Source organism: Hippopotamus amphibius, chromosome 5 (assembly GCF_030028045.1).
Source record: "Hippopotamus amphibius kiboko isolate mHipAmp2 chromosome 5, mHipAmp2.hap2, whole genome shotgun sequence".
NCBI lineage: Eukaryota > Metazoa > Chordata > Mammalia > Artiodactyla > Hippopotamidae > Hippopotamus > Hippopotamus amphibius.
The window spans coordinates 156,928,792-156,934,864 of record NC_080190.1 but is presented as its reverse complement, the minus strand read 5'-3'; the positions used below and the strand labels follow the sequence as shown (position 1 = coordinate 156,934,864).

Sequence of the window (6,073 nt, the reverse complement as noted above, 5' to 3'; positions counted from 1 at the left end):
AATAAGCACTCAATAAATTTTAATTTCCACTTTGTAAAACCTCTTTCTGACAAACACCAAATTTTTCTAATATTTAAAAATTTTTAAGATATATTCAGCACATTGTCTGTCCAAGAGAATAAATGTACCTTTCAAAAAAAAAAAAAGAATACATGGATATTCACAGATTCAAGGGATTAAGAAATGAATGTATTGGGGGGACCATCTTTTTTCAGCCTACCACAGTATGTTGGCATCATACTGAAGAATATCTTAAAGAACTGCTTTTCAGATTTTGGAAAATAAATGGAACTGAAACCAGAACACTCCTTTCCCAGGTTGTTTGAATTCGAAGATTCATGGATACAGATACAGTTGGCTGTACTAGAGCAATTTTATATGAAGGACTTGAGCATCCACAGCCTTTAGTATCCTCAGGAGTCCTGGAACCAATTTGTCCCCAGATATCGAGTGATGTTCTTACAAATAGTTAAGAACACTATTTGTATGGATTCCAATCAATACTTTTTTGTGTTGAAACTTTTTTTTAGAATTCTATAAAATAATTACTATTATAAAACTTAAAACAACAAAGCCTTCATGTATAGTGGGTAAATATGTTCTCACTGTTTTGCAACTTTTTATTATCATTGTTTATTTACTCTTCCACTGTAAATTCCATGAAGGCATGGGATGTGCCTAACTCATTGATCATGAATCCTGCAAAGCCTAAGATCATTTGTAGGGCATAAATATGCATTTACTGAATGGCAATAGAAAGAGAAATAAAATATCCAATAATTCAAATAAGAAGAGCAAACTTGAATTTTAACCACAGCCCCAGATTTATCCAAGCAAATCAGAGTTGTACTTCATATATGGCCATAATAAGAAACGTTTCAACAAAAATGCAATGTGGGATTAGGGAGGAAAATGAATTAAGGATGAATTTAACTTATAGAAAGCCCTAAAAATATAAACCAATCAACCATTCATATAGACTGGCAGCTGATTTTGCATGTCAGATAAAATAGGAATTTAAACTTACCTTAGATAGCTTCAATTATTGTTTTTTAATATAATTATTTTTGTTCTCTGTAACTGTTATAATAATTAGCACAAACTTAACGTTTTAAATAAGAAATTTATTCTTTCACAGTTCTGGAGGCCAGAAGCCTGAAATCAGGGTTTAGGCAGGGCTGCACTCCCTCCAGAGGCTCTAGTAGAAAATTCATCCCTTGCTCCTTTTACCTTCTGGTGGCTGTCAGCATTCCTTGGCTTATGGCTGCTCTCTGCTCCATCTTTATATCATCTTCTTCTTTGTATAACTCTACCTCTTTCCTTTTTATTTTAAGGATTTTTTTTGGGCTGTGTTGAGTGTTTGTTGCTACATGTGGGCTTTCTCTAGTTGTGGTGAGCAGGAGCTACTCCTTTGTTTCAGTGTATGGGCTTCTGATTGTGGTGGCTTCTCATTGCAGATCCTGAGCTCTAGGTGCACAGGCTTCAGTAGTTGTGGCATGTGGGCTCAGTAGTTGTGGTCCATGGGCTTAGTTGCTCTGCAGCATACAGGATCTTCCTGGACCAGGGTTCGAACCCATGTTCCCTGCATTGGCAAGCAGATTCTTAGCCACTGTGCCACCAGGGAAGTCCCCCCTCTACCTCTTTCTTATAAGGGCACTTGTGATGGTATTTAAAGTTTATGAGATAATCCAAGCTAAGTGCCTTCTCTTAAGAGCCTTAACCTGGTCACATCTTTTGCCACATGAGTATATAAGATAATCTTCACAGATTCCAGACATTAAGAAGTGAATGTCTCTGGGGGAACATTTTTTTTTCAGCCTACCACAGTTATGACAACATCACATTGAAGTGTATGTTAAAGAATTGCTTTTAGATATTTTGAAGATAAATGGAAGTGAGACCAAAACACCTTTTACGTTGGAGCTAATTAAGATTATTTTAATGTAAGATGGATGATAGTCTTTTCCAAAAGAATTACTTTCTTGAGCTGCCAACTCTGCATTACTGCAAAAAGATATTTACGGTACTTGTGAATAAACAACAGCCTTTGAAGAGACACATTACCAAAGCCACGTTTTCCAAAATGAAGAAGAAAAACTAAATGATGTATCAAAGAAATTTCTGTTATCCACTTTTCAGTGGGTTTGCTTTTTTACCCACAAGAAATATTCGTCAGTAAAGACCTTTCATATGATTAAAAACAGACTCTAATAAATGTGGGTTAGGATAACAATGATAACCTATATTCAAGGACATGAATAAAAAGTGCTCGTGAAGGGAAAGGCTCACATGTGTTCACATTTGATACCGGGAAATAATCGTATGCTGTTGAGGAGTGATTACTACCAGCTGTAAGCATGTACACCACACAATAATGTCTCATCCGTACAACCACTTGGAAAATTTCTTTCTTGCTCTCTCTCTCTCTCTCTCCTTCTCCCAAGAGTTTCATAAAATATGGCCAAATCTTTCCCATCTTACTGAATACTGACTTTTCAAATCCCTATATACGAAGAGAAGGACTTCAAATCTTGACAAACACCAAGAAGAAACACAAAGTTTCATTCTCTTCCCAAAAATAAGATTGGCAAGACCATGTCACTTTATTCTTTCTTCATATTCTGTTATGACACATTTTTTTATTGTTTCCAGTGGCACTGGCAAGTTTTTAATCTGAATGGCCTAGAAAAAGTCACTGAAATACAAGAAAACGGTTCTGAATAAAAGGAGTTTGGATCTCACTAATGCATCTATCAACTCTTATCATTGGAAATAATTTGAAATGTCATCTTGACTATCTTCCTGAATTTCAGGTATGGCAAATGCTGAATCACTTCTTCACCATAATTCACTTTCAGAAAGCCTACTCTCTCCCTTGACCTGTCTTACATTATCCGAGATAAACTAGGGTCCTGTAGAGGGATTTCTGGAGGGTTAGGAAAGAATAGTGGGAAGGGGATGGAGAAAATCTGAGAAGTTTTTGATTAACAAAAACACATCTGGGTTGGGTTTTTTTCTGTTTTAAATTTTAATATCCCAATAAGATTTTTTTTTGAAGAAAATGTTCCCAGTTTGAACAAGGAATAAAAATAAGACAAAGGGATATCATTGCCTTAATCTTTTTAATTAATTAATTAATTTATTTACTGGCTGTGTTGGGTCTTCGTTGCTGCACAAGAGCTTTCTCTAGCTGCAGGGAGCAGGGGCTACTCTTCGTTGTGGTGCGCGGGTTCCTCATTGCCGTGGCTTCTCTTGTTGCAGAGCACAGGCTCTAGGTGCGTGAGCTTCAGTAGTTGCAGCACATGGGCTCAATAGTTGTGGTTCATGGGCTTAGTTACTGCATGGCATGTGGAATCTTCCCCTCCCAGGGATCGAACCTGTGTCCCCTGCATTGGCAGGTGGATTCTTAACCACTGTGCTACTTAGGAAGTCCCTCATTGCTTTAATCTTGTAAGAGGAAAGTTAAGAGAAGGAAGACAGACCTGTAGTATAGCATAGGGAACTCCATTGTACAATAGAAACTAACACAGCATTGTAAAACAACTTTACCCTAATAAAATCAGAAAAGACAGAAAAAAAAAGGAGAGAAGGAAGATGAGACACTATCTATCAGTGTGGACATCAGAACCTTTTTTTTTAACCTGATGCAACTAAATGTAAATTAATCAAGGGAATCGAATTTGGCAAATGCACTTATTGTGTTCTAAAGTATGACTAGCAGAGCCAAGTAACTATGGAGTGTTTCAACTTTAGAAAGAAGGTAAAGCAAGACTTCCCTTGTGGTACAGTTGTTAAGACTCTGAGCTTCCACTGCAGGGGGAACAGGTTCGATCCCTGGTTGGGGAACTAAGATCCCACATGCTGCACCACATAGCCAAAAAAAAAAAAAAGAAGAAGAAGAAAAGAAAAGCAACAAATAATCAGTTAATAAATGAAGTATCTCTTTGCCTAGATATCACTTCTCTCTACCGCTCAGGCATGGACTGATGCCTCTGTACATAAAAGTTCCCTTTACAACATATATCTTACTGCTAAACACACTGCATTTTAATTGGCTACCCTCCCCCACTACACACATACCTCAATATATACTCTGTGACAAGCTGTGTTAGCCTATCTTATTAAAATCATAGACTCTAGCAAAGTATATGATTTATCTTAAGTAATAAACATTTGTTGAATGAAAGAATGAAAGAAAAGATGTCCTATGAAGAGGGGAAAATAGACTCACACACTCAAAAGCCCAAAGTTCTTCTGGTTGAGGCTATGATCTGAAGACTCCTCCTACCTAGCCTCATGCCAACTATCAGTAACCCAATAATAAAGAACAATTGTTTGGGGCCAGATGTATTATACATATTGCCTCTGTAGCAACATTACCTCTAGAGCAGTTAAGTATTACTGTCCTTATTTTGGAATAAGAGAATTATACTCAAATATACTCCTGCCTTTAAGTGGCCATTTCCAATTTTAAGTCCATTCATCTATAGCTCTTAAGCTGATGTTCCTTACATTATACCTCCCTGTCCTGTGTTTCCTTCACTCTTAGCAATGAAAAGGTTGATGAAAGCTGCTTTCCTCTTATTTGTACATGAAATTCATACCACATTCATGCCACATGATGATAACATACGGCAAAGGATTACAGATCAAATGGTAGAAGCACAAATGATCAGAGAGTAAAAGACAGGGAGATTACCCAAGACTGTGAAAGGAAAGATGGCAGAACAAACTGTGAGCAGCAGTGCTCTAAGCCCTGGTCTCTTGCTGAGGCTTAGAGCTTGATAAGGCGACATAATCTCAGAGAGGGATTTGGTGTACCCTAAACGTTGGACCTCCAAGCAAAGCCAAAAATCTAATGCCCAAAAGTACAGAGGGAGCCAAGGTGCTTTCTGACTCCAAGTCACCACGAGGACCACAATGAAGAGTCCATTAGTGATGACACACATGGGCCAAGAAAGGAGGGGCCTTCTGGAATATTCTGCTCTGTATCCAATCGTATGAGGCTTTGCGCAGCCCTTCAGGAAAAGATGAGGAGTAATCCCCAATAATGACAGATTGAATTTCTAGGCAGATCAACAAGATGAGAGCTCAGAGTAAAATTTAGTTTGGTAAGTCTTTTTTTTTTTTTTTTTTTTGTAATATGGAATGCTTCACAAATGTGCATGTCATCCTTGGTCAGGGGCCATGCTAATTTTCTCTGTAATGTTCCAACTTGAGTGTATGCACTGCCGAAGCAAGCACTTGGTAAGTCTTTAAACATTATCAATGTGTAAAAATTTTTCACATTCCTGAGACTGCCAGGAAAAATTCATACCTGGTATATACTGATGAGGCCATTTATCATTTTGATCATATTGTCCTTTAGTTTTTCCTATTTGGAAAAAAAAAAAAAAAAAAGCTTTACTTTCTTAGTCTTTTCCTATGGGGGCAAAAACACCTATTAAATGTTTTCATTTTCCATTGTTAAGATACTGTTCTGTCCAGTGAATCCCAAGCCTGACTAGCATTCACTATTACCTAGGGTGAATTTTTTTGAGTATATAGTCCTGTGTTCTATTTTTAGGAATGGTGATTCATCAGCTTTTTTCAAACCCAAAAATAATGGTAAAGAGAAGAACACTGAAATCCATGATGCAACATGGCTAAAAAATGGGGTTGCCAGAATTCTGCTTCCATTGTTCATTGGTTAACTCGATATGATCCACATGCTTGGAGGCTGTTTGAAAGAAATCAGAAAAGAGGCAACAAAGAGATCAATCACTGATTCAGCTTTCAGGTATAACTAAAATCTCTTTTATTCAATTTAATGGAATCATTAAGGAATAAGATTATTCCATCAAAAGAAAATTATTTTCAGAAAATGGAAATTGGCAATATACCCATTGAAGTCTGGAAGAAACTCAAATGCCTACATTTCCACTGGGAACGAAGTCTGACAGCCAGGGGGTCCTAAGGGCTGATAGTACAAAAAGAACCACCTGTTGCCGAATAGGAGAAGTAACCAGGTGGGATACACACTCCACAAAGGAAATTTGAGCAGGCTCTTGGCTTCCTATGGGATGGAAGGGAG

The 6,073-nt window shown here is 37.4% G+C and overlaps 1 non-coding gene across 1 annotated transcript; it reads right to left on the bottom strand.

The window, feature by feature from the left end:
• Positions 1-5,137: 5,137 nt before the first annotated feature.
• Positions 5,138-5,242, bottom strand: LOC130854670 (U6 spliceosomal RNA). Its single transcript, XR_009054119.1, has one exon. It is a non-coding gene; the product is annotated as a U6 spliceosomal RNA (small nuclear RNA).
• Positions 5,243-6,073: the final 831 nt, after the last annotated feature.